Below are 27,679 nucleotides of genomic sequence, written 5' to 3'. Positions count from 1 at the left end.
GAACTAGATGTAGTACTTGAGTTTAGGATATCCCTTAAAAATTGTGTTCTGTTAGTTCCCTAGATAGATCTTTGAAGTGACATGTTGGGTTCAGCAGGGGTGCTAGCCAACCCAGATCTGCCTGCCTGCTGTTTCTTAGCGTTATATCATTGGCCTTTCCACTATGGCACAAACAGGAAGAATTCTGTAGTCATGTAGTCTTGGTCTTGGTCTTCAGGGGAATTAGAGGCTGTGGCTTGTCCAAAGTTTCCCAGTGATTTTGACAACTGAACTAACATTGCGATCTTCTATAATTTCCCTTTCTCGGTTGTAGCTTTCCATCTGCAGCGTGGAAGCAGGAAATAATGAGGATTCTCCACCACTATTTTAACTGGGCTGTTAGTTTGGAATAAAGAAGCAGGGGTATGCTGCCGATCAGCTTTGTCTGGACTCGAGAATCCGTTGCAGAGATTGAGGATCCAGGCCAAAGTCAGTAGCTTTATAAGAACAGGTGGAACCCTATTGGTTCCAAATGTTACTTGGCACTGCTTCCAGAGCTGGTTTTGGCATTCTTCTGTGCCATCCATGGCGGATCTGCTGAAAAACAGCAATGTACAGACGCCATCCTCTAGCAACCCGCCATAGTTTCTTGTGGTGCTGAGAATGAGCTGCTGGTTCCTGATTTGCAATCCCTGGTCCTTTATGCTTTAACCTGTGTAGTTCCTTTGAACTGTTGAGTCAGTTTGAATTATTTTGTAACACGTAATAATTGGTCCAATGAAGGTATGTGTGAGTCACTGTCACTACTTCTATTATTATTTGTGGTTCCTGTAGCACTTTCTAATATACAGAAGTGCTCTACAGTTCTGATTTATTTATTTTTTTGCTGTGATCAAGCTAGTCCTCTAACAACGATTATTTTTTGGAAGCCATCATGAAGGAAAGGGAGACTGGGAACTTCAGAGCAGAGAAAGCAGCACTTACATAAAAATAGTATTGTTACGTGCTCATCGGTGCCTTAGCTAGAAAAACTGTTTATACTTACAAATATTTTCCAGGCATAATTTTGAATGACCATTTGGAGGATCAAATGCATACCCCCAACATTTCTCCAATGAAAGTAGGGACATCCTATTCCATAATAATTATATATATATATATATTAATTATGCCCCAACCATCTGACTGGGTTGCCCCAGCCAGTCTGGGCGGCTTCCAATAAAAGCATAATAAAATACAGTGGTGCCTCACAAGACGAAATTAATCCGTTCCGCGAGTCTCTTCGTCTTGCGGTTTTTTCGTCTTGCGAAGCACGGCTATTAGCGGCTTAGCGGCTTAGCGCTATTAGCGGCTTAGCGGCTTAGAAAAAGGGGGGGGAGGGAAAAAACTCGCAAGAACTCGCAAGACATTTTGTCTTGCAAAGCAAGCCCATAGGGAAATTCGTCTTGCGAAGCACCTCAAAAGACGGAAAACTCTTTCGTCTAGCGAGTTTTTCATCTTGCGGGGCACCACTGTATTAAAGATGTTTTTAAACACTTCCCTATACAAGGCTGCCTTCAGATGTCTTCTAAAGTTTGAATAGTTACTCCTTGGCTCGGGGATCTCATAACTCCATAATGCAAACATTTCTCTGGTTAGAATAGGGAGGTAAAGTGGGAATGCATCCAGGAAAGGTCTTTGCACAGGAGTGGGGCCTACTGAGCTGCTGGGGCCCTGGCAACCTGCCTAGGCTGTTGCATGCTGACACTGGGCCACATTAGGAGACTTGGAGGGTCTATTTAATGAACAAGATTGATGCAAAAAATCAAGCATGGCGCACCCTTTGGGCTCCAAATGTAGAGGGCTAGCTGCAGACCCCTTCGCATGCTCAAATGGACACCAAGCATTGGCCAGGGGCCAGCATGCACCCAGAGCCTCTGTCACAACTTGCCAGGAACATACAAATGAAGCAGACTTTATGGCAATGGCAGTGACAGCCACCTCCCAAGTTAGGAGATGCTACTGCAGCTTACTCCTACTTATGAGTCAAGGCTGGCTCAAGACATTTTGCTGCCCGAGGGGAAAAGTCGAGGTGGCACCTCGTCCCGTTCTAGGTACAAAATCTGACCAGACTGGCAACTGAATCTGATGATGGGTCAGTGTCTTCCACTGAGAGCAGTAGTCTGACTTGCGGGGATATAGGACAGGCCATATGGTGTGCACAACACTATCCCCCAACATTTTGCTGCTGCTTCCCCAAAATATCTGCTTCCTGAGGCGGCTGCATCATTGTGTTTAATGGTAGGGCCTGGCATGTCCCAGCCATGACTGGGGATTTGAGTCCTATCAAATCCTATTGACTATTCAGAAATCCCATTGTTCTTCCTGGGGGACTGGGCTGTGTTTCCAGGGCTGGGGAGGAACATGCATGTGCTAGACAATCTGGCAGGATGCAATCTTTCTGAATCCTGCAATCAGGAGCTGATTATGGAATCTGGCAAGCCCCTTACTTTAACTGGATCATCCCACTTAATGCAGTTCATTCCTCTAGGGGAAAGAAAACGTAAAACCATTTGTTACATCCTGAAAATACAGCTCAATTAAATTTACATTTTTATAATATAAAAGGGTAAATTAATGCATGTAAACATGGCTTAATCTGTTTATTTAAACTTGAAACATAATCCTTGAAATATGTAAACAACATTTGTTAGGCCTCAGAGATGTTACAATGATTGGACTCCAGAGACCCCATTTATCCTACTGAACCTTTATCACTTCAAAGGGAATTTTATATATTTACGGCAGTAACAAGATGTTCAGCATAGCTAGATAGAAATTTGCTTCAGCTATTTAGCTAATGCCAGAAGGGTTTAAATTAGATTTTATAGCTGTTAGCAGAAATCTGTTTTATGGCTAACAAGTGAGATTTTTAAATCCTAGGAAACAATATTATTATAAAAAAGACAGCTAGCTTAATATTTAGGGAGTCTATATGGATTAATAGGCTGGGTTGGTTTTTTTAATGTGAACAAAAAACCATGAATGGTTATGAAATTTTTAGTTATTTTCCCCAAAAGTTGTGGGGTAAGGACATACAATCGGGTAAATAGCAAAAATGTACAGCTTGGAAATACCCGGAAAAAAATAGCAGTGAATACTGAGTCTGTGATAAGGCAGGCCATAACATACCAACTATAAAGAAAATAGACTGCTACTGCTAATTAGCATGCAAAACTTGAGCGCTAATTTTGCAATTAATGTGTAACTTCCTGAGGTTACTATGGTGTAATAATTTAGGGCATAAAATTATGAGATGTTAAGAGCATCTGATCTCCCTACAGGGAAAACTTGCCGCCTTTTAGGAACATGCCCAAACCTTTATTAAGATCTTGTGATTTAGCTTGAGGGACACGGCTACTAAATGCTCCCTTGGGGTCCCTAGAAGACATTATCAGGCTGTCAGTGGTTTGCTGTCATTTGGAAATAACTCATTCCTCCCAGTAATAATGGAGAAACATTAGCTTAGAAAACAGATAGGGAACATCTCTCTCGGCAGGTTCACAAATTAGCCTCTTAATGAGGCACCGCATGTAGGAAGGCTTCCTTGGGCCGGTAGTGGTCATTGGTTTTGATAACCAACCGAGGCTCTGGAGGGCTTCCTTCACCATTCCATTGCCCTCTGCTCCTGGCCAAGAAGCCGCCACCATAGCAAGCTTGCTTTTTCTACCTAGCAGGAACAAGAAATTATTGTTTCTAAAGCACCCAATATTGCTAGGCACTTGGGTATCAGCTGTTGTTGGTGTTGATGATGTTTTCTTCTCTCTGCCTCACTTTCCCTTCCAATGAGTTCTTTTTTTATATCTTATTTTAACTGACTTAAAAGTTGTAAGCTGTATCCTTATGGTACACCGCTTAGAGAAATATGGTAGTTATTAAGTGGTGTATAAACTATTGAAATAAATAAATATTCTTTAAAATATTATAATGCAAGGAAAGTGAAGAATTACTTCAATTTAGATTTACAACCAACACCCACAGTTCTAATTCTGATTGTTCCAATTCCCAATTTTACTGAATTTTGTGTGTATTTTGTATTTGAATGTTGAATATTGTAAAATCGCTTTGGGGTGCCTCTGGATGTTTGAAGCAATATATTAATATAATAAACTAAACTGACAAAAGTAGGCTAGAGGGAGGGATGGGAAATGTTTGCGTCATGGCAAGGAGGAACAAGCCAATAAAAGCTACCTGGAAAACTTAGTGGTCATGCACTGAACATCAGATACACAGCAAGAAATACCATAGTATGTCCTCTCATACAGAACGCTTGGTAATTAATGAGTAGCCAAATAAGAGCCTGAATAGCTATGGGAAAGGTTGGTAAAAAAAAACTGACACTGAAAATCACTGAAAATATATTGATTTCAAATCTGAAATGTAGTTTCACTTTAGAACCACAACATACAAAATGGAAGACAGGCATCTTGCAAGGGGGGGGGGGGAGAATTTATCAATATAATACTGCTTTTTAGATTTTCAAAATGAAAAATGAACCTCATGAAAATTCAATCTTCTCTTAGTATTATTTTACTTTTTTTATTGGGATTCATATCATGTTCTTTACCTTAAGGTTGCAGGGTGTGGGTTAACATCAGTGGAGATAAGAGCAACTCATAAACAGAATGTGAAATGCACACATAGCATATCTAAAGGATAACCCGGCACAAAAACAGATAAAAGACATAGCTCTTCTTCTGCCATTACCGAAAAGCTCAATGATATTCCAGTCATGAGGGCCTTATCTAGAAATGCTTTAGTAAATCAAGCTGTGTTAGCAAAAAGGATCACACTACAGCACTGGTGATGCAGACTTGTGCAAATTATAGAAATTTGGGTGAGGGTTTTGTAACCTCCTATGCATAATTCCTACTTACTTTTTCCATAGCCACTTTTGCTTTTTCCTTCTGTCTCCTGCCTCCCAAGTGGTCTTTATATTATAATTTTATTTCTTCCTTTTTGCTGCTTATTGTGTGGGACATTCAGTTCTGAAGGTAATGAATGGAGGCATTTGCTGGGAGGAACATTCTTGGGTTCTAAGTTCCTGTCTTGTTTGAAACTGTATATATAATAAAATCAGTAAGATTTGCAAATTAAAAGAAAATGTTCTCTTGAAGGGGATTATTTCGTTCTGAGGATATGGTTCCACTTCATTAAGAGGAAAATGGGTCTGTGCTAATCTTAGTCATTCCACCCACTTAACCACTTTGCCAGTTAAGTTTCTAAGGCCCTGTGCCACAGTACTGAAGTGTATTTAATAAGATTTGCATTTCAGCATAATAAGCCATGTAATTTATCCCACAGAATCCCCTTCCTTGGCAAAGGAATTTTAAAGAGAGATAGGAGTTGAGATCTTAATCCCATTTAATCTGCCTTCTGTAATCTCAGGTTCATTTCTTAATTTGGGATATTTTTCCAACGCTTGGAGTCAGTAATCTCAGCCTTTGTGAATGTGGCAGGGAGAACGTGGCAAAGATTTTGGCAAGAATGGATTGATCAAGGAATTATCATCATCATCATCATCATCATCATCATCATCATTATTTTGGCAGTGTTAGAAAATGGATTCCAAAACTCTTACTTCGGAAGGCAACAATCACATCTGTAATGGTAATCAGTAATTCTGAAGAGGACAATCCAGAACCAATTAAAGTTCAGTAATTTGTCTAAGTGACGAATATGCTGAATAACTCTAGTTAATGCTTTAAATTGCTTTAACTCTAGTTAATGCTTTAAATTGCAACTCATAATCCATTGCCACCTAATACAGCTATATAATTCTGATTGATACCGGCAAACGATAAACAGTATTTGAAAAAAGTCTTTTTGCCACAGCCTTGACTTTAGAAGAGCCTTGGAGAGGTAGTCTGCTGCAAAAAAATGACCAAACGAGTTGCTGAGGATTTCATGATGGAAGAGAACTGGGGATATATAAACATAAGATTATAAATAAGCATTGCCTCTTAATAGCACTCACTGGGGCACAACAGGAAAGGGCTGTTGCTCTCATGTTGTGCTTGTGAGTTTCGTATAGGTTGGCCATTGAATGCTGGAATAGACAGGCCTTTGGAAGTAGCGGTCAGTGGGATGCAGCCACAGCAACACCAGGAGGTCAGGCCCCAACTTAATCACTACTGGCCTTTAGTTTGATCCTGCAGGACTCTTCTATGGTCTTCTTAAGTTCTAATGCTCAAGACAATGCAAAATTGCATTTTTCAATGACAAAAGCCATAACTGTAACAGCCAAGACATCTGTTGTGCACCCCACTCGTAGGCATGTTTACTCAGAAGTATGCCTTACTGAATCCAAATGAACTTACTCCCAAGTAAGTGTGGGAAGATGTTTTTACGGAAATCAGTTATTCATATCCGTGTGTCACGTCATCTGTGGAAACACCAGCACAAAAGCAACCTCATAAACCATGACAAAAATATAAAACAATAGCACAGAAGATCGAATGTGCCAGAGTACACTTAGTTGGGTTTAAAACGTATCTGAAAACCTTTATTTCTCCATGTCTAGATATATAATTTTGCCATTTATGATATTATTATTTTTTACCGTTTTCATATGCTTTCTCTTTCCCCACACCAACTTCTTTAAGCTTCTGTCTTTTATTTGAAGCTATCAAAACAAATATGGACACTGCCTTTGCAACTTTGGTGTCATCTAACAAGAAATCATCAAAGGCAAAGGGTGTGAAACTAAGCCTTTTCTTAGAATTGACTCTAAAAGTGTTGTTTCTTTATAAAGAGAGCAATATGATAGGCAGTGTGGCATGGGAACCAATGGATTTCTGTGTAAATGTGTCTGGTTAGCTTTACAAACAGTTCAGTTATATAAGATTTTCCTCTATTTGTTTTGGTATCCTTTCTATGCACACCAGTGATACTTTTAAGAAGTTTTCATTTGGTTTTTCCCTTTGCTGCTCTGCACTTGCCTTTCATGCTGTGCTTTAAGGTGTAGATAAGAAGGAATACTCATTTGCTTATATAAGACTATGTAGTCATTAATTGTAGGTAGAGGGAACTATATTTTAATCAGAACTGATAATTTTCTCTTGGCAAGTAAAAACTGTTAATAGTTGGAAAGTTATGTTTCTAGTGTGGACGGTTAATAAAGCACGCCTCTTCCTGCCAAAACCATACCATCCAATTATCAACATTTCTCCCCAGTTTCTCTCTCTCTTTCGCACTCACTCGGCGTGAGCTTTTCTCACAGAACTGGAGTCACTTCTGGCTGTTTTGTTCATAGACTCTTGTCAAAAAATATTTTCTGCATCTCTAATTTCATTAAGGTATGCTTGACTGAAATTGTCAACATCACTAGGAAAAGTAGGGTTTATTTTGCAATTTGCTCCGTTGCTTGTTGCGGCGGTTGAGCAACCCAAAAGAAAGGCATCTAAGAATTATGTCACTCCGGTTATGATGTACGTGCGAGAAAAGAAAAAAGGTTCTCATGAACATGTTTGTTCTTGGGCATAATTGGTTAGCAGAGAAGAATTTGTGAATTTCAGGGGCATTGGGATCTGGCTTGTTCTCCCAGGCTACGCTTTTGAGGCTGCCAACTTTCAGCCTCCTAGGGTTTTCCTCCTTAGAAAAGTACAGACGGAGACTTCAGGTTGTTAGCAGATGAAATATGGCAAGTTTACTTTTAATTCAAAGTGACCACTCTGGAAAATGAAGGGAGGGCAACTCCATGCTTCTTGCCCACACTTTGATATCTTTAGAATCACAACAAGTTTTCACAAGTTACAGAATTTGTCGGTTCTGAATCAGGAGAATCCGCTCACCTGGGGCGGAAGTGATGATTCTGTGATTTGAATCAAACCATTTTTTGTTCAACTGAAGTCAAGTGCAGGTGGAGTGAATTTAAGGCAGGTTTGGAGGCCTGTGGTGGACTCCAACACCCACCAGCCCCAGCCAGCTTGGAAACATCTGAAGATAAGTTGAGCTACATTTGCTTACTCTGTTTTTGAGAGAATAATGGTGGTCTGCTGAGGAATTTATGGAGCACCACCATTAACCATACTAACTTCAGTTTCCACAATCAAAGAGTTTCTGGAGGGTCTTCAGAAATATATTAATGGAGAGCATGTTACAGCCGCCCAATCTATATTGCCTTGGTAGATGGGTGGGCAAAGCTAATAATGAGGTGAGCAGGGGGCTTAAAAGGTAAAGGTAAAGGTACCCCTGCCCGTACGGGCCAGTCTTGACAGACTCTGGGGTTGTGCGCCCATCTCACTTAAGAGGCCAGGGGCCAGCGCTGTCCGGAGACACTTCCGGGTCACGTGGCCAGCGTGACATCGCTGCTCTGGCCAGAGCCAGAGCCGCACACGGAAACGCCGTTTACCTTCCCGCTGGTAAGCGGTCCCTATTTATCTACTTGCACCCGGAGGTGCTTTCAAACTGCTAGGTTGGCAGGTGCTGGGACCGAGCAGCGGGAGCGCACCCCGCCGCGGGGATTCGAACCGCCGACCTTTCGATCGGCAAGTCCTAGGCGCTGAGGCTTTAACCCACAGCGCCACCTGCGTCCCTTGAGCAGGGGGCTTAGGAAGGGCCAATTTGCCACCCACTGCCTGAGACAGTGATTTCATTCTGCCTCATTACTGGGCTAACACTAACAGAAATAGCTGGATGGAAAATTCGATAAGTTTTAAAAAATTCGTTCCATGTCACAAAATGTATTTGTGTTGCACTGCTGAAAAAGTAATAAAAAAACTTGAGTCCTTGTTTCTAGACAACATTGTGTCTCTGGTGTAGCAGGTAGTGAAATATGTAAAACATGGATAAAGTAATTCTAGTCAAACTCAAAATGCTGCAGGCTGTCTGCCAAACTGGACTATTCATTAAATGCACAACCATTTATGACAGTCACTCTGTAACAGTGGGTGGATGGATGGATGGATGGATGGATGGAAGGGATATTTAAGGAAGTAAGACATTTTGGCTGACTTTAGTCCTTGCAACAAGCAAGCTGACTCCAACTGGGACACAGTTTGGGATGCAGATGTGCCCCCCACCATGAAACTGTGGGGCCCGATCATTGCTGACAAGCACCCATGAAGTAATCCACAATGGGCTCCTCCAACTTAGGGATGGGAAATTGAGTACGTTAAGCACTGTCTTCATTGTGTGGCATTTTGAGTGATTAAAGGCTCACAGATGTTTTACTTTGCAGGCAGCGGGTGTTATAAACATGCATGGTTTTAGATTTGCTTTGTTATTGATTGATCTGCCTTTGAGCCATGTTGCTGGAAAACCCAGCATACCTCATGCAGAAGAAGAGCCCTTAGAGTCGGTTGGGGTTTTATTTCTGCATCCAAAGTGTCAAAATACAGTGTGAGTGGAAGAAGCCTTATTGCCACCAGAAAGCAAGCCTCCTCTGTAAGCAGTAAGATCAACCAGCTATTTCAGCTGTGTTCTAAAACAAAACAAAACTGGACTCTAAAGCAAAGCAATCTGTAAGTGAATAGAGACAGCCAACCTAACACATGGGAAATGTGCCTGTTTCTTAAAGTATAGCAATACAAATGGCTGTGGCTGGTTATAAACCATTCCCTTGCTATTACTGCTGTTCCTCTACTTACTGACTAACTGCAGTGAACACATTAATTCTGTCTGTCTCTCCCTCCATGCTTGGCGTAGACAACACAGTACCTCTCCTCATACATTGTTGAACTACAAGTCCCATCAACCCCAGCCTACATGGCCCATACTAAGGGAAGGTAAAGATTTCAACCTCTGCAGGGCGCTATGCATTGCTGCAGTGCATTGCTCTCGCTTTGTGTTCTTTGTATACTGATGTTGGGTGCCCTCAAACATAATTCTATGGCCTCCTAAGACCCCACTGAGGGACACGGGTGGCGCTGTGGGTTAAACCACAGAGCCTAGGACTTGCCGATCAGAAGGTCGGCGGTTTGAATCCCCACAACGGGGTGAGCTCCCGTTGCTCGGTCCCTGCTCCTACCAACCTAGCAGTTCGAAAGCACGTCAAAGTGCAAGTAGATAAATAGGTAACACTCTAGCGGGAAGGTAAACAGCCTCCTAAGGTAAATGGCCTCCTAAGACCCCACTGAGGGACGCGAGTGGCGCTGTGGGTTAAACCACAGAGCCTAGGACTTGCCGATCAGAAGGTCGGCGGTTTGAATCCCCACAACGGGGTGAGCTCCCGTTGCTCGGTCCCTGCTCCTACCAACCTAGCAGTTCGAAAGCACGTCAAAGTGCAAGTAGATAAATAGGTACCACTCTAGCGGGAAGGTAAACAGCGTTTCCGTGCGGTGCTGCAGTTTGCCAGAAGCAGCTTAGTCCTGCTGGCCACATGACCTGTACATGAGCTGTACACCGGCTCCCTTGGCCAGTAAAGCGAGATGAGCGCCGCAACCCCAGAGTCTGGACCTAATGGTCAGGAGTCCCTTTACCTTTAAGACCCCACTAAATTTGGCAACTGCAGCAAAAAGAGGAACAAATAAACATAATGGGCAGGCAAATTGCCACATCCCCAGCCTGCAGATTGATCACTGGATGAGTAGAGAGATGAGCAAAAAATGCTTTCATTTGATCTGTGTGGATCAGCTGAGAAGGGTGTGTGTATGTGTGTGATAATATGAGGAGGCAGTACCCACCTTGGGGCAGACCAGCTGCTGGTATGCTGTCCCCGGAGTTGAGCCAAGGGTGAGTTCTCCTCTGAGCCATAAAAGGTTAGCCACCCCTTATAAAGAGCAAGGGTGGCTAATCTATGGCCTTCAAGATATTGCTGGACTAAAAGTCCCATCACCCCTCTGAATGGAACTGGTGTGAGATGTGGTCCAACAAGTTCTGAGAGGGCTGCTGATTCCCCATCTGTAGAGAAATGAGAAATCTAGAGACATGTGGTTTTGCAATAGCTATGTTTTCAACCAGTATTACGGGGGGGGGGGGGAATTCTTACAAATTCTGAGCCACCTCCGCCGCAGGAGACATTGTAGGGCTGAAGCAAAAGTGCCTGTTTGCGTGACACGATTTAAAGGCTTGAAGTTTTGAAATTGCCATTTGTCACCAGGAAGACGAAAACAAAAGGAATTGCTGGCTTATGAGGATTTCCTTCCTAAGTTTGTGTTTTTCACCCCAATCAAGAAGCGGGCTTCCATTGTCCCTGGTCTTGGCGCTGGAGAGTTGGGCGATGCCGTGTGTGAGGCTCGGAGGCTCTCGGTCGGGGGTCTGGCCATCTCCAGACTCCTGTGGGAGCCCCAACTGGTCCTTGATGGGGAAAAGTTGTTGTGACAGTGACAACGGAGCCTTGAGGACGGGGCTTAGAAAGCTGGGAAAAGCCTCCCCTCCTGTGACTTGGGGGCTGTCTGTGCCAGGACCATCAGCCTCCCAGCCAACAAGAACCGGACACAGCTCCCTTAAGAGCTTGTCAGTCCTTTTCAGTCCTTTTCACTAATCAGCCAGAGGGCTAGCTGTTGAATGAGATGGGGCACTTTCCTCCCCCAAGGACTGGCTCAGTGTGCTGCTTCCATAGTTCTCACAAGCCCTGCCGGCCCAGGGAAGAAGAGGCTCGGATTGGAAATCAAACTGTGGTTTTCTGCATGACTGTGCAGTGTGTACGAACAGCAGGCCATTTTATAAATATTATATATATTTGGTTTTTCCCGACACTGGGTGGGTTTGTTTTCATCTCCTGCTACTGCTCTTTCCCCCTACCCCCTACCCCTTTCTCTTTTGCCAGAGGCATGGGTACACAAGGAGTTCTATTAGAAGCCTAGATGTGGGTTTTGAGGTTTTGTCCATCTCATTACAGTGAATGCATCACCTGCATGACTCAGTCATTCTTTGGGCTGCCTGGGGAGCGAGACTCCAAGAGCAGGCACAACGATAATCCTTTCTCATTATGGGGCTCACTGTTTGCTGCTGTGAGAGAGTAGGCCAGCTTCTTCTCAACACAGCATTAAAAAAAAAATCGTTAATACATTTTGTGCATAAAATTGCCTTTACTTTCTTTTTTTAATCAACCCTTTTCTTTATGCCAAAGTTAAGCAGAGAGAGAGAGAGGATGTACGATCTTGCTGTTTTAGTCAGAAGCGAGGTTTGCATGGAGATTATTCCATGAAACAATAAACATCACACATAACAAAATTAAACAAATCCAAGGTAGACGGAACCATGCAGAAAAATTGGGGAGGGGGGAGCTGGTATAATGACTGCGCTCTAAATTTGCTTTTGTATCTGTTGTGGAGCTAAGCATTGGCCATGTTCACACATCACTTGTGAGCAAGAAACCATGGTTTATTGTACACAAGTGAATCACTCCCACTTCCTTCCTTCCCACTCCTCCCATCTCACGCTGGAGGGAGCTTTACCACATATTGTCTGAACCAGTGATTGTGATTTCTTTCACTCTTAACAAACCATGGCCACCGAGCCAAGAACCAACCTTGGCTACAAGGTTTATGCAGGGGAGGCTGGCGCCCATTGGTACTGATAGGGTAGAAGGCAGGGAGGCCAACAGTAGGGGGAGCCAGAACAAATGGCTGTGGAGCTAGAGCCCACAAAGCATTGTTTTGCCCTCCTCCTCCTTGCTGCTGAGTTATGTAAGCGCAGCACAAACTTAGGAGGAGGAGGCAGCTGACCACCAATAGAACTCCCTGAACCAGTTGTAAGTTCCCACTTTGGTTTGATTTTTATTTATTTATTTTATTTAATTTCTGTGCCACTTAATGTAATGTGTGTGTGGGGGGGTATACCAGGGTTTTCCAAACTTGGGTCTCCAGCTGTTTTTGGACTACAACTCCCATCATCCCTAGCTAGCAGGACCAGTGGTCAAGGGTGATTGGAACTGTAGTCCAAAAACAGCTGGAGAGAGTACTCAAGCTTGGGAAATCCTGCAGTACAGTATACAAAAAACAGAAGCAACAACAGACAACTTAAACAAAGTATTGCAAAAATACACAGTTGCATATAAATATGTTGCATTAATCCAAAGTTACTAATATTTATAAATCAGTATCAATTCATTTTCCGTCTGATACTTCCTTCCTTGCAGCCTCCAGGTTCTCACCCAGAGTCTAAACCAGGGGTCGGCAAGGTTTACCAGCCATGGGCCGGATCATTCCCACGGAGATCGCTGTGGGCCGGACTGCGCATGCCCAGGTGCCGGAAATCGCACCTGCGCAGAAGCAATTTTCTGCGTCTGGATATGCGCAGACATGATTTCCAGTATCTGCGTGTGCGCAGACGCAATTTCCCGCGGCGCTCAGCAAGACCCCATGCCGCACTGCGCCAGTTTAGCGCAATGCGTGGGGAACTCGCCAAGCGGGCGGCTCAGTTCAGGTAAAACGGTCTTCGTGGGCCACATCCCGCCCATGTGCTGCACGTTGCTGACCCCTGGTCTAAACAAACTCTCACTTGCCCTAATGGACCAGCCTTCACTGGGCTTATGTCTTACCATGACATGGATATGCCACAATTATAGGTCTGCAACAATGGGTTTGCTGAGCAGCAGGTGGGTAGCATGTGAGGGCAGAGGAGGGTGTTTTCACCAGTGAAGCTGCAGTAAGGAAGGGCAAGTCCAATTCTTTCCCCCTCTCATCCAGTTTCTCCCTGAAAATGCCCCCTCTGTCCAAATTCACGTCAGACAGCGACCACAAAATTTGGACCCCATGTTCTTTGACATTTTGGCCCTGAGATCCTCAAAATGAGGTAACATAGTGCTGAGGACTGTACCACTTTGTGTCTGCAGGTTTGCTCTCCGCTACAAAAAAATAAACCCTGGGACGCAGGTGGCGCTGTGGGTTAAAGCCTCAGCGCCTAGGGCTTGCCGATCGAAAGGTCGGCGGTTCGAATCCCTGCGGCGGGGTGCGCTCCCGCTGCTCGGTCCCAGCGCCTGCCAACCTAGCAGTTCGAAAGCACCTTAGGGTGCAAGTAGATAAATAGGGACCGCTTACCAGCGGGAAGGTAAACGGCGTTTCCGTGTGCGGCTCTGGCTCTGGCTCTGGCTCTGGCCAGAGCAGCGATGTCACGCTGGCCACGTGACCCGGAAGTGTCTCCGGACAGCGCTGACCCCTGGCCTCTTAAGTGAGATGGGCGCACAACCCCAGAGTCTGTCAAGACTGGCCCGTACGGGCAGGGGTACCTTTACCTTTACCTTTACCTTTACAAAAAAATAAAATAAAAATCAATGCAAATAGAAAACGCGCACAACAAAAGACTGGGTTTAATCCCCACTCGTTAATGTATAGATTTTCTGTTTGCAGGGAGGGTTGATTGGTTAGTTGTTTTTGTTTTTTGTTTTACATGCAAATGTGAAGTTCTCCACCTGAAATCAGAGGTGGTACAATCTATTCTGCCACTTTATTCCCGCCTCATTCAGCTGCATGTAGAGATCCAGCCATAGTCCATAATCATTTATCCATTGCCTTGTTTGCACTCCTACTATAAATTCTGGAGTCCGCAAGAAGAAAGGAATGTGTGGAATGTCTATCTGGAGTCTTTGTAAGCCTATAACTAGGAAAGAAACACATGCATTTTGGTTGGACAGTAGAGCCAGTGGTAAAATTCTGTACATTCTAGAGAATTCTTTGCAAAACCTTCTTTGTGGGTCACAAATGCTCCTGTTAGAAGGCTGGAGTGAAAGGTGGAGATTCAAAAAGTTCTGTTTTGTATATGAAAAGATGTGTCCTTTTCACCCTTTAAAATTCTTTTTAAGAATTCTTTTTAGAAAACCAACAGACTTACTTCTTACCTGGAACTCTATAGTTTGAATAAAATTATAAAGAAACTTGCTATCCTTTTCGGAGGGAAACATTTTCACATTTCAGTTCCAAGACGTTCTCAGTAGGGAGTTGGGAGTTTTTCATTGTCTGTGCTGGCTCATACTCCAGGCAACACAGACTGGGAATGTGATAGGCTGAACTATACAGTAGAGAGAGATAAGAAAAAGGCGATTTAAGACGTGGCACCCATTTGTTTAGACCACATTTATATATGGTGAAACGAAAAGCACCTCCCTATATCTGTCTGTCTATCCATCTATCTATCTATTTATCAATCTATCGTATCTGGTTCAGTTGCGACGCAAACACAATAACCTGGTTGATGCCTGTGGGGATGCCAAGCTTCGGTATCTGGTCCAAAAATTAGCTTTGTACATATGCTAAATTAAAGATTGGCAGCAGAAACGGCACAGATCCCATTTTGGCAGCCGTTTGCAAATCCCATATTGGCAGACTTCTCAACATAAAAGAAAGAAGGCAAGCCATACAAAGGGCAGAGAGCCCAAAAGAGACCCCCTCCCTCTCTTAACATCAGCGAGTGGAACATTCTGAACTCCACTTAAGAAAAATCCAAACGCTGCTTAAACAGAAAGGTCCTTACCTGCCGCCAGGTACAGAGCTGACCTGCCTATTCATCCTCCTTTGGAGGGGGTGGAGAAAGCCTTTCCGCTTGTTCTTGGTAAGCTAAATTTAGCTCGAGCGGAAGCTTATTCCCATAACTAGTGCTGTGTCTGGCTGATTTTCTTTCCACTCTTGTAAGTCAAGACAACCTTCACATGTAAAAAGAGAAGCACATTCTAGTGGACTGTATCTAGTGGGGCACCTCAGCCTGCCCTGCCTCCTTACTTACAGCCAGTAGACAGCACTGGATGTCAGCTTCCTCTTCCGTGGACTTAGTATTGCCATTGTAGAGTTAACTGAATCTGCCTGTCATTGGCTCTGGCGCCACCTACTGTTAGCCTCCATGCCTTCAGGCTTACCAGTGCCCCAATGGACACCAGCCATCACTGTCACATTCCTGGTTTCTGAATAAAGAGTAGGATTCTGTGTTGTGCTAAGGTGACCACCACACCAGTGCAAGCCAGATGGAGCAAACTGGAAGTTCTCCTGACACACCCACACACCCAGGGCAATTTGGGGGGTGGGGCTTTGAGGGGCACAGGAGGAGAGGGGGTAAATCTTTGTTGTGCAAATGGAAGCTCTTGCTTGCACTAATGCGAGTCATTGGGGGAATCCCACCCAAAGCGTTTCAGTGATTTCTTTCGGTTAAACTTGTTTATCTTGGTGTTCCACTCCCATACTGAAATATCTTACATCTTCAACATTAGGCATGGCGGAAATCTGAGATTGCTGTTGAGAAGAAATATGAAGCCTGTGGTTTGTGGTGATCTTGGCAAAAAAGAAATTCATTTCCTCCATCACCACTACTCAGCTGAAAGAAAAAGAGTCCATAATTGAAAAATTGTAGGAGAGAAACAGACATTGCTGCTTCCGTCCCTGCTCCTAATAGATGGAAATGGAAATAACTCCATTTCGAAGGTATCGTGCAGACACTGACCAACAGCTTGATGGAATGTTAGTCAAAAATATATTTTTTTAATACCCATTAATTTCACTGCAACTGTGGGAGAATGTAACCAGGATTTCCTCTTTTAAATTACACACGTATACAACACACACATTTAATTATTGAGTTGCACAATTGTATTCGAAAACAAGTGTATGAGCTCACCCGTGTATCCTTCAGGCCAAACTCGTGACATCGGCAGACCCATGATTGGACCTCGCACCATTTGTGTACTTAAAGAGATCCCCGCCCACACTCCCTTTTCCATTATTAGGTATTCAAAGCAGCTTGCAAGCATGTTTGTAAAACAATGTTTTCAATCTCAGGCTTCCGCCTGTTGTCTTCTGCATGTAGATCATCAGTCGTGTAACAAAGGAACAGGCTTTCTCACTCTACATTGATGTGAACTCACATTCTAGCTGTCTTGGCATTGGCAGGAGGGCAGAGAACATCCACAATGCCTGGAAGCATCCATCCTCCCCAGACCAAATCTGGTTGCTGTTTTCGGATAAGAAGATCCATTCCGTATCCTCCAACGTTTCTCCAAATGTTGAAAATAGGGATGTCCTTTGTTGTTGTTGTTGTTCCCTGCCTATCTGACTGGGTTGCCCCAACCACTCTGTACAGCTTTCAACATATAGAAAAACATCATTAAACATTAAACATTAAAAAAATTCCCTATACAGGGCTGCCTTCAGATGTCTTCTAAAGGTTGTACAGTGGTACCTCAAGTTAAATACTTAATTCGTTCTGGAGGTCCGTTCTTAACCTGAAACTGTTCTTAACCTGAAGCACCACTTTAGCTAATGGGGCCTCCTGCTGCTGCCGCGCCACCGGAGCACAATTTCTGTTCTCATCCTGAAGCAAAGTTCTTAACCCGAGGTAATATTTCTGGGTTAGTGGAGCCTGTAACCTGAAGCATATGTAACCTGAAGCGTATGTAACCCAAGGTACCACTGTATAGTTACTTACCTCTTGGCACAGGGATCACATAACTCCATACCCTCCAACACTTCTTTGATGAAAATAGGGACATACTAAGGAAAAGCAGGACATTTTGGGATCAGATCAGAAACCAGGACAGCTTCTTTAAATTCGGGACTGTGCCTGTAAAATAGGGATACTTGGAGGGTCTGCCATTCAAGGCTACTCCTGCCACGAATTATTCTTCCCTCAAATAGCTGACTGGATTGCTGAGGGGGAGCATAAATTTGATCAGGACTGCAGTGCTGGGGAAGGGTAGTTTAACTTTTCCCCTCCATGCTGTTTCCTGGATGAAAATCCCTCCCTTTCCCAAGTTGCTGTTGGCCCCATGAGCAAAACATACAGGTTACTATATCTCTGCTGTCAAGCAGTTGGAGATTTGCATCCTAGAATTACATTCCCAGCATTGCAAATTAGAAGAGGCAAGAGAAAGAGCAACCAATGGTTCTCTTCAAAGGCCCATTCTCTACCACGCAAAGATGATCTTTGGCCAGATGAGTGCGTGAGCTGTCTCACTGTTGTACGCTGCTTGAGATAGGTTGGCTCTTTTCGTGTGGCCTTTTCTTGCTAATTATTAGGTATGTAAAATGGTATTTAAGACTCCGTTGGCAATGACTAATGTTTGCTCTGATTTGACCTCCTTGCGCTGGTGCTGCTGCTTCTGTTACGGTAGCTGAGATGTCTCATGTCTACTCCATAGCATCTGCAAACACTCAGCCCCCAAGAGTCATCCTACGCTCAACTGCAGGAGATCATCTTCAGAGAAAAGCTGTTACAGTTCAGTACAATGGCTTCATTGTCTAAATTACGCAGCAGCAAAAGCAGTAGTAGTTTTTTTCTATCTATCTGTCTAGCTATCTATCTTCTGCTTTCTTTGTGACAAATAGAAATGCAGAGAAATGAGTGAAATCCGCCTGCAAACAGTCCAGATTAGAATAATATCACCCCCCACACAAGACCATAACAGTGGCAGATGGACAGAGGAAGAAAGTGTATATAGTCTTTATTTCCTACCATTATAGCATAGACCCTTTCAGATTGCAGTAAGCATCTTGCCATCTGCAAATCCAAGTCTTTCAATTTCTCTTGAGGCAATGATTCAGAATTCACGTTTTATGCCTTTTCTCCCAAAATCCTAAATGTTGCATTTTACTTTTTAATAAACAAATGACAAATGAATCCTTGCTCTTGTCCCATCTTCAGATTTTCTTCTGCAAATCTCCCTAGAGAATCTGGTCACGGACAAGAGGGGAGCCAGTCAAATCACTGCAACTTGTTAGCCTTTGCACTTTTTGTGATTGTATAAATACAGTCATTTGCTTTTCCATTCTTGTTTCATCTGCAACCTTTGTCTAGGGCACTGGAAACTTTGGGGGAAGTGGGGTGGACAGAACTGTTTTCCTAACACATTTGAGGAAAGGTGGGAAAAAACCTTTCTTGGTATTTCTGGGAGGAGCTTCTTTGGGAGGAAGAGTGGGAAATAATAATAATAATAATAATAATAATAATAATAATAATAGCTGTTACAGTAATCAAAAGTTTTCCCTCAAATAATTATTACATTTATTTCCTTAATCATTTTGTTCTGTTTACGGTATATCCCATCCCAGGATGAAATGACTTGCATGCATATTTAGAACTTTTTAAAATGAATGAAATCTAGATAAATGGTCCTTTCATTTATAGTGTCTTGCCAGAAGGGAGGACCTTTTTCTTCTACTGACCATAGACTGGGGACAAACTGTCTTCCTTGTTCCGTCTGCAATCATAGGGTGTATAAGCATTTTGAGATAGTATTTGTTATCTATTCAGTGGTCTGTGTTTGCCTGAGCTTGAGTCTGGACTAAGGATTCTGAGCTCCTGTGTTCTGATTTGATACATGATGTCCAGTCACAGAACATTTCAGGATTTGGGCCTCTGCCATTGGCCCTTGAACTCTGAGTCATGATTCGCAGCTTGGAAGTTTAGACAGCCAATCCCGTTGGGTGTGGGAGTGGCCCAGGCAGTTGCTTTGCCCCTGTTTCCCAGTTATGTAGTTCAATAAAGGTTCTTGCTGTTATCACCGTGTCTTCCCTTGTGGGAACCTAGCTACACTTCACTGGCGACGAGGGTGGGATGCTAGGCTAGGTATGCAGCCCTGGCTAGCTACCACAAGCTGAAATCACTGCTGGGGAACTGCCGCCTCATCTGAGCTGAAATCACTGACTGCACCCACAAGGGAAATCACACAGAGCAGACATCATGGCCACACAGGGCCACATCAAGGAATTTGACACCACAGTTCCAGGGAAATGGGACTCCTATGCCAGGTTCACAGTTGCCTTTGCTTCCCCTTTCCCTGGTCATGCAAGCAGGGAGTGGATGATGACGTCCCACATCAGGATTTGTTTTTCTTCTGGCCAATGTCATCCTCCATGGCTTTGCAGCCGTGACTCATTCTTCTTAATGCCTGTAGGGTTGTTGAGGGAGATATTCTTGTGTTAATTTGCTGTTCAATGGATTTAAATGGTGTGTGTCTTTAGGGAAAAACCCAATCACTTTCAGTTAAGCAATCAAATTAGTACAGGTGCAAAGGAAAAAGGGCAGTTCTCTAGCCACGCCAGTGGAAATGAAACCTAAGCTAAGATATGAGAACACAGGGAACTTACATCATCCATGTTATCTGTCCATCTAATTCAGCACTGTCTACTTTTTGTAAGTTGTCATGGGACTTTTTTTGTGTATGGAGTCTGCTAAATTCAACTAACTAATTAAATGATACACTTGGCTTGCAATGGCTCCCCAGGGTCTTGAGCAAAGTGTTTCCCTTTCCTTGTTTCCTAATTATTTTAACTGGATATACCAAGAGTTGATCCTGGGACCTTCTGCATCCAGTGTTCTGCCATTCAGTGACTAGCCTGAAGTTGCCCAGTGACAACTAACTAATAGCTGACTAAAGTAGGGTTTTAAAGTAGGTCTCTTCATCTGAACGGCAAGACTATCCCAATGGTGGTCAAACTTCAGGCTTGTGAAATCTACTTGGCTATTTGCTGAGACACCTCCATCAGCCACAGCCAGGCACAGAACAGTGACACAGGGAGTTATGAGGTTCAAAGCACATGCTCATCCCAGAAATTTATTTATAGTAATACCAAATTCACTGTCCTTTCAAACAAACAAAAAATTCATTCATTCTTCAAGGTATCTTCATTGCAGCAGGCTAATTTATGATTTTAATAAATATTTCATTTTTTTGCTATTGTTTTTTTTTAATTATTTTTATTCAATTTCCAATACAAGATTTAAACATACATTTTCAATATTATCACAAATACGTAATTTTGACTTCCTTCAGCTCATCCGCGAATCTTCCGTTTTCTAATCTTCTATCCGCAATTCTAGATTTAACATTGCCTTTTATTTTAAACAAACCTATTCCCTTGTTCCCTTTTTTACAGTGTTTCTAATATTATTTCTAATTTTTTTTGCTATTGTTGAACAGCGATGACTTGGAAACTCTTGCGTATCTACTGCAATTCATTCAGCGATGTATCAGTAGATCCTAATCTACCTTCTCTTCAGTGCCACACCACACTGTCCCTCCTTCCTGGCTGAGCAGAAATTTGAGTCCAGTTGTCTCCTGTCTGAGTCTGACACTCTGCCAACTCTGCCACTGTGCTATTTAAATAAGACTGCTCCTCTCATAGCCTGCTATCACAGACATTCATGGCATCATTCAGTACAGATGCACAGGTCAAGGTTTTGGAGGCAATAAAGTGCATTCCTTAAGAACAGCAAATAGAAGTGTAGTTCCTTCAACCAGAAAACAAGAAAGGCAGTATGCATAAACAGGAAGATAGACAGGCCCGCTAGTTTAGTACTGGGTGAAATAAACAAGGAGATTATGGGCACTGCCAGAGCTCCATTGAGAAATATCATGTCCCCTTGGGGCAGTGGAACAGTCATTGGGCTCCACCTCTCCTAAAATGATGAGGCCATTGCCATAATATATGTTATGGAACTGTGATCAGTATTCAAAAAGCAGAGCAGGATGGCTCAGAAAACAGATCTGGTCAAGCAAGTTGAGGCCAAAGTTTGTCAGACTGAGGTGAATTCAAGTAAGACAAATCAGATGAAGGCAACTTGGTCTACATTTGACAAACTCTGCAATCCCAACTACGATTATCTGAGGGTGAGCCTTACTGAATTCATTAGGTTTTGCTTCTTAGTAGATATGATTCAGATGGTGCTGCTAGATGGCACTGAAAAGCAATCAGGACCATGGATAGTTTCAAGTGTGTTTTACTAGCTGAGCTGTAGAAAGGTGTTGTCTCAGCGAGAACTAGAGTCCACGGAAGCCTCAGAAAGGCTGCCAGGGCCAGACTTCCCAGTGCCAAGCAGCTGGAGAACTGTTACTAACCATTAAAAGACCCATGGCTGATTCTACAGTCACATGCTCCTGCATGGCTATGGAGCAGGAAAAGCTACAGGAGACTCACCCCCCAGGATTTGAAGATGTAATGATCACGTCTCAAGTCCTCCTACTAGCTTTCCTCCTACATAGGGTGACCTGTGATATGTCCCAGTCTGAATCCTCTGGATTCCGGATTCAGGGAGCATAACACCCACAGTATGTATGCATAAGTGGGACGCAGGTGGCGCTGTGGGTTAAAGCCTCAGCGCCTAGGGCTTGCCGATCGAAAGGTCGGCGGTTCGAATCCCTGCGGCGGGGTGCGCTCCCGCTGCTCGGTCCCAGCGCCTGCCAACCTAGCAGTTCGAAAGCACCTCCGGGTGCAAGTAGATAAATAGGGACCGCTTACCAGCGGGAAGGTAAACGGCGTTTCCGTGTGCGGCTCTGGCTCGCCAGAGCAGCGATGTCACGCTGGCCACGTGACCCGGAAGTGTCTCCGGACAGCGCTGGCCCCTGGCCTCTTAAGTGAGATGGGCGCACAACCCCAGAGTCTGTCAAGACTGGCCCGTACGGGCAGGGGTACCTTTACCTTTACTATGTATGCATAACAAAGCTAGAAACAGAAGGGAACTGCCACAAGTTGCAAGCCTATAAATATATATAATCAATTGGTTTCAAATTACCACAAGGAAACAGGAAGTCTCAGGACATTCATTGCCCTTTTATGGATTGTTTAAGCTATGCCTATGAATTGACTCTTGATAAAGATCTCAAGAAATTGCCTGTCCATACACCAAGCCCCTATAAACCTTAGAATTGTCTTTCCATAATTTTTAGGTGCTGATCCTCATCCATAGATGCTGAACTGTATTTCATGAATAATCTTGTGATTATTCGAAGTTTTATATTTGCATTATTCAAAGCTTACTTATACATTATATCTCTTTCTTCCTTGTTATCCTTAGTTATTCACACCTTCTGTTTCTTGGTTTGTTTAGCACGACCTCATTGCGATTGTGCATGCATAATGAAATAAGCCGGCTGAATTCTCGCAGCCTGGATGGTTTAGTCGCTCTAGTGTTTGGTCTCCGTATGGGGAAATCCAAATTCCAATTTTTATCTGCTATAAAGCTCCCCATCTCTTAACCCCGCCATCTTTATTTACGGGGTTACTGCATGTATAAAGTTTGATTGACCAAATTGCTTATAAAACTTGTTGGTTACTTCTCTATAAAATGGCCAAAGCAATGTGCAATAATTCATCATATCTGTTGGAAACATAACGTAACAACTTTTTAAACCTGTAAGCTACCCATTGAAAATCAAACTACATTCAGCTGTGCAGCAAAGCAATGTAAGAGACCTTTCTGAAGGCAGGGGGAACTGCTTCAGCTAAAAAACAGTACAGTGCTGGAACTTGATGGACTCCTTGGGAAGTCAAGTTCTGTGAGCTTGTATTTCTAACTACAGCAAAAGAGGACAAAATGCTTGAACATACAGTTGCTAATCATATGAACAAATGAATTTTAGGATATGGCAGTGGTGGTTGCTATATCATGCAGAACCACAGTCCCTAGAACGAAATGAAGAACTACAGATGCTGGAAAAAACATGTTTGCTGAATGATGATGTTGTTGTTGTTGCTAGTTTATTTATACCCTGCCCATATGGATGTGTTGAACTGGTATGAAACATTCTTAAGCTACTAGTTTAAATTCCACTGGAGTGATAGCCCAAACCACGTGGTGTAAGGTTCAAAAAGTCTTGACCAGCCTTTGCCAATCTGGTGCCATCCAGACAGCTTAGACCACAACTCCCATCAGCCTCAGGCAGCCTTCCAAAATAAAACTGTGGCTAATATGGTGCACAGTTCCATACTGCTGGGCTTGTTTTAAGACTTTGACTTGAGATAGCTTAATGTGAAAGTATCTGTATTCTTTGCATGTGGATTGGTGTGCTAACCAAGTGAAGCTCCGTATGGTATTTACAGTAGGAATAGTTCCTAAATTTATGGCTCATTTCACTTGAGAGAGGAGGGAGAGGAGAGAATTTAACTCCCAAGTGCTATGACAGTAAGACGTGGGGCACTTGGGGGCTGGGTGGAGAAAAATGAATGGGAATCGGTCTGGAGAAGCTGTTTCTGGGCTCCTTGGGACCAAGATTGAGGAAAGAGAGTAGGAAACCATGAGACTGGGAAGGCTTGCTTCTTTACCTCAAAACGTGTTGGGAGATGCATAATCAGCAGGGATAATTGCAATGGCGTCAAGTATTTTGCTATCCTGCAACAGCAGAGTAGAGGTCCTTCTACCAAGGTGCATGGAACAATAGAAATACTTGTCCAATGAAGGAAGCTGGATCTTAGAAACCAATAAGAAGAGACCATAAAAAGTGGCCACAAGCTGGGATGATTTTCTGCACTCAGTGTTGTAGGATATTTTAAAACCTGATTCTCTAGTGACAAAGTGGGATATGGATTTCATTTTGCAGCATCCCTTTTTTTCAAACTGTTTAATGTTCATGTGTCACTATCACGGTTGTGCCAGCTTGCACCTGGCAGCAGTATAAACAAAGCTTTGGCAAGAGTTCTTTTCTTTGGGATGGAGACATCTGATTTTCAAGCTGAAAACATGTCAGTGTTGCGAGACACTCCAAATAGCCTGGTTTTTTTTACCAGTACAGTAAATTAACCCGCCTAGTGTAGTGTTAAATGCTTTGCAAACACCGACTGGAGGCAAGGGGGGAAATGGCAAAAACAAACAAAAACACTTTGATAAATTGTTTGCCTAGCTTCGCTGAAAGCAAAATAGCAGAAGCTAAATAAGGAAGGGAAGCTGCCTGGGAATACAAAAGACAGAATGGCAGGATGGAAACGAGACGTTTTTGGGTCTCTGCCTGCTTTCCTGGAATGTGAGAGTGCCCAGGAAAGGCAGTGGGGCAATGCTGAATGAAAGAAACCCCTACAGTAAAATGACAAGGACTTTCAGCCTTAGTGAGCCGCTGAAAATTAAATTGATTGAACAAGCAGACTCAATGGCTGCTGCACCAGAAAATAATTAAAAGTGTGGATCTTGCAAGCATTGTCAACCTGTGAGACCAGCAGCACAGAAAGCATCAAATAAACGGAGCTGAACTGAGCTTTTAGGTCACATGTGTAGCAGCTGAAAAATGCAGTCGGAATAGATTGCAACTCTGCAGGGAGGAGGTGTTTTTCTCTCTTCTGTCAATATTCTGTTCTACAGTGATATAAAAATGCTGTAAAGGAAGGAGACAAGGATGATACACTGAAACCTAGGCTGTTTGTGCTTCACAGTGCCGGGATCCCTTTGCACAAATGCAGATATTGGTGTTTAGAATACAGGGTCTGAAGGATCTCAGGTTTGGTTTTGTGTTTGCTTTTTTTAATTTTTTTAAAAAATCTGATTTCTGGCCTTTATCTCTGCAAATATATGTTTGAAAGGGGTGCAGAAAAATGCCTGATAAAATCTCAGAGTGAAGACTGGCATCATGTTAAAGAAACAGCCACAATGGTTTTTCAGCTGTGGTGTAATGAGTCCAGACTTGCAATTCGCAGGAAGGGCAATAGATACCAGTGAGCTGAATGCTGATTTAGATGTTTGATTTCTCCCCTCATACTTTAGGCAGGCTTCTTCCTGTTTGAAACTGCAATTTTAAAAAAGCAAAGTATATATTGATTTATGCATACATCCTTCATTTTACTTTTTAAAAAATGAGGCATGTTGGGAATGTGCTGTAGTGACATCACAGATATTATTAACCTGTCGCCAGTAGTGATGGATGAGATAATCTCCTATGGGCAACCCAGAACCTCCATATACACTGTCCAGGCTTGCACTGCACCCCATAGAAGTCACTATGCGGTATGACTTCTTCCCTGGAGGCACACTCCATTTTCTCTTGAGACAGACAGATGCCAACAATTACCCAGCTCAGGGTTGTATGTCCCCCACAAATGGGAGGCTCTTTGATCCAAGGGAAGCTCCATCAGTGGAGCAGGGGAGGTTTTGTTTGTTTGTTTGTTTGTTTGTTTGTTTGCCAATTTAGCCATTCCCCTCCCCCATATCACCATTGGTGGGGTTGATGAGTGCTGATGCTGGCAGTGTTAATCTGTGCAAAGCTCATTCCTTTCCTGTTTAGCTTCCTTAACAGAAAAAGCTTAGTGTTTTCATAAGAGTTCACCCTCAGCTTGCAGAGTTGGTGTAACTGCACTGAGGGTGCTGCGTGCCTGCACATTTTCATATTGCTCTCTCATACTTCCAACATTTCTCCAATGAAAATAGGAATGTCTATTGCTACTTTTCCAGAAAAAGAGATGCCGAAACTCACAATGAACGCTTCCGTCGTTCTCTTAGAATGGCAATGCTGCCCACCTGAGTTCCGGCGAGTTCTGGCTGATAAAAAGCCCTGGGGAACGTCCTCTTCCATACCCTCCAACATTGCTCCAATGAAATTAGGGATTTCCTAAGGAAAAACAGGACATTCTGGGATCAAATCAGAAACCAGAATGGCTTCTGTAAATCTGGGACTGTCACTGGAAAATAGGGACATTTGGAGGGTCTGCTCTCTGAGATTTATGGTTTGGTTTCAGTGCACTGAACCCACCCTGCTTCTTGGAAGTTCAACTATAGGCAGCAAAACAAACACCCTGAAAAAAGAAAGCATTTTCAATTTGGATAGGGAAAAGGACTGACCACATGAAATGTTTGCAAGAAACAATCAAGAGAATTCACCCAAATAGGGAAGTTCTTCACCAGACCAAAACGCTGGTCTGGTCAAAACAGTTCACAGCAATCGATGAGAGTTTTACTGAATGAACAGAGCTAGCAAAAAATAACTTTTGTGTGCATGCATTTAGAAGACTTTGGACACTCAGTATGCTTTTCTTTTTAATTAGTTTTTATTTTAAAAAAATTCTTGTGTAACAAAAAAAGTACATACAGCGTACAATTCATAGAGTCGTTTTCACAGTTTGTTTACATTTGGTGTGAGACCCTGTTCTCACAGGCACTTAGACAAGAGCTTCTGGAGGAAGTGATGATGCCTCTTCCTGATGTCTCTTCATAATTGATATGAGCCATTTGAAATTTTTGCACATCTGCATAAGATAATTGTAAGTTTTATGTCAGCACTGACTGGTATACTTCAGAGACCATTCTGCCCTCTTTCAAACTGGACCTTACTGAAAACATGCAGAACTGTTTTCTTCTTCCTGGGGGGCCCTGGGTCAGAAATGGTATGAAGCATTTATTTGTGGGGGAAGGTTACATTTTCCACCTGATTTTAAAGGTTATCCAAGATTTGCAGACCTCTTTGAAAGTTATTAGCTCAAGCAAGAAACTGGGAAAGGCAGGGAGAGAAAGAGAGTCAGGGTATATTTTTGCTAACTCTGTTTCTTCTTCTGTTACACATTACTGTCAAACTTCAGAGCACACAGCAGTGCTCAAGAGTGGGAAGATCTTTGCTTGAGTGTCCCAGAAGCACACTTCCCTTTTGAAAGGAACGTTTCCTAGGAAGCGTATTTATCACGTATCACTGCAATGCGAAAATGAATAAGGGTGAAGAGGTACAGGGTTGAGTTCTTCACTGAGAGCGGATTAACTCATATGGTTCTGCTGCAGGTTTTTACCCACGGAACAGAAACTGAGTTCTCCAGGGTTGGGCTACAGCCACACCATGCCTTTAAAACCACATGGGCTATCTCCAAAGAATCATGGGGACTTTTCTTTTCCCTTTTTTAAGGGTGCTGTAGCTCTTTGATGGATAGACTACAGTTCTCAGGATTCTTAGGGAAAAGCCATGACTGTTAAAGTGCTTTAAATATATTTAGTGAGAGGCCTTTATAAGATGCTCCTAGGTTCATTGAGTTGCCCCAAGTCTGGCTAAGATCAAGTAGAAACGGGATGGAAGTCATGATATTTTTCTGTCATTAGGTGGGCTTTCGTAGATGAA

General features: G+C 43.1%; 1 protein-coding gene and 1 long non-coding RNA gene across 5 annotated transcripts in view; one reads left to right on the top strand and one right to left on the bottom strand.

Annotated features, from left to right (window-relative positions):
* CLYBL (citramalyl-CoA lyase) overlaps positions 1 to 27,679 on the top strand; it is a 194,950-nt gene that overhangs the window by 120,614 nt on the left and 46,657 nt on the right. The window lies entirely within an intron of this gene.
* Positions 14,200 to 27,679, bottom strand: part of LOC307214364 — a 67,591-nt gene continuing 54,111 nt past the window's right edge. Inside the window, exons 4-5 of the long non-coding RNA XR_013837984.1 lie at positions 14,734 to 14,910; positions 14,200 to 14,439 (exon numbers count right to left, since the gene is read on the bottom strand). This is a non-coding gene — a long non-coding RNA (uncharacterized lncRNA). The remainder of the gene's footprint in view (positions 14,440 to 14,733; positions 14,911 to 27,679) is intronic.

Source organism: Podarcis cretensis (genome assembly GCF_951804945.1).
Source record: "Podarcis cretensis genome assembly, chromosome: 4".
NCBI lineage: Eukaryota > Metazoa > Chordata > Lepidosauria > Squamata > Lacertidae > Podarcis > Podarcis cretensis.
This window is presented reverse-complemented; position numbering and strand designations above follow the sequence as displayed.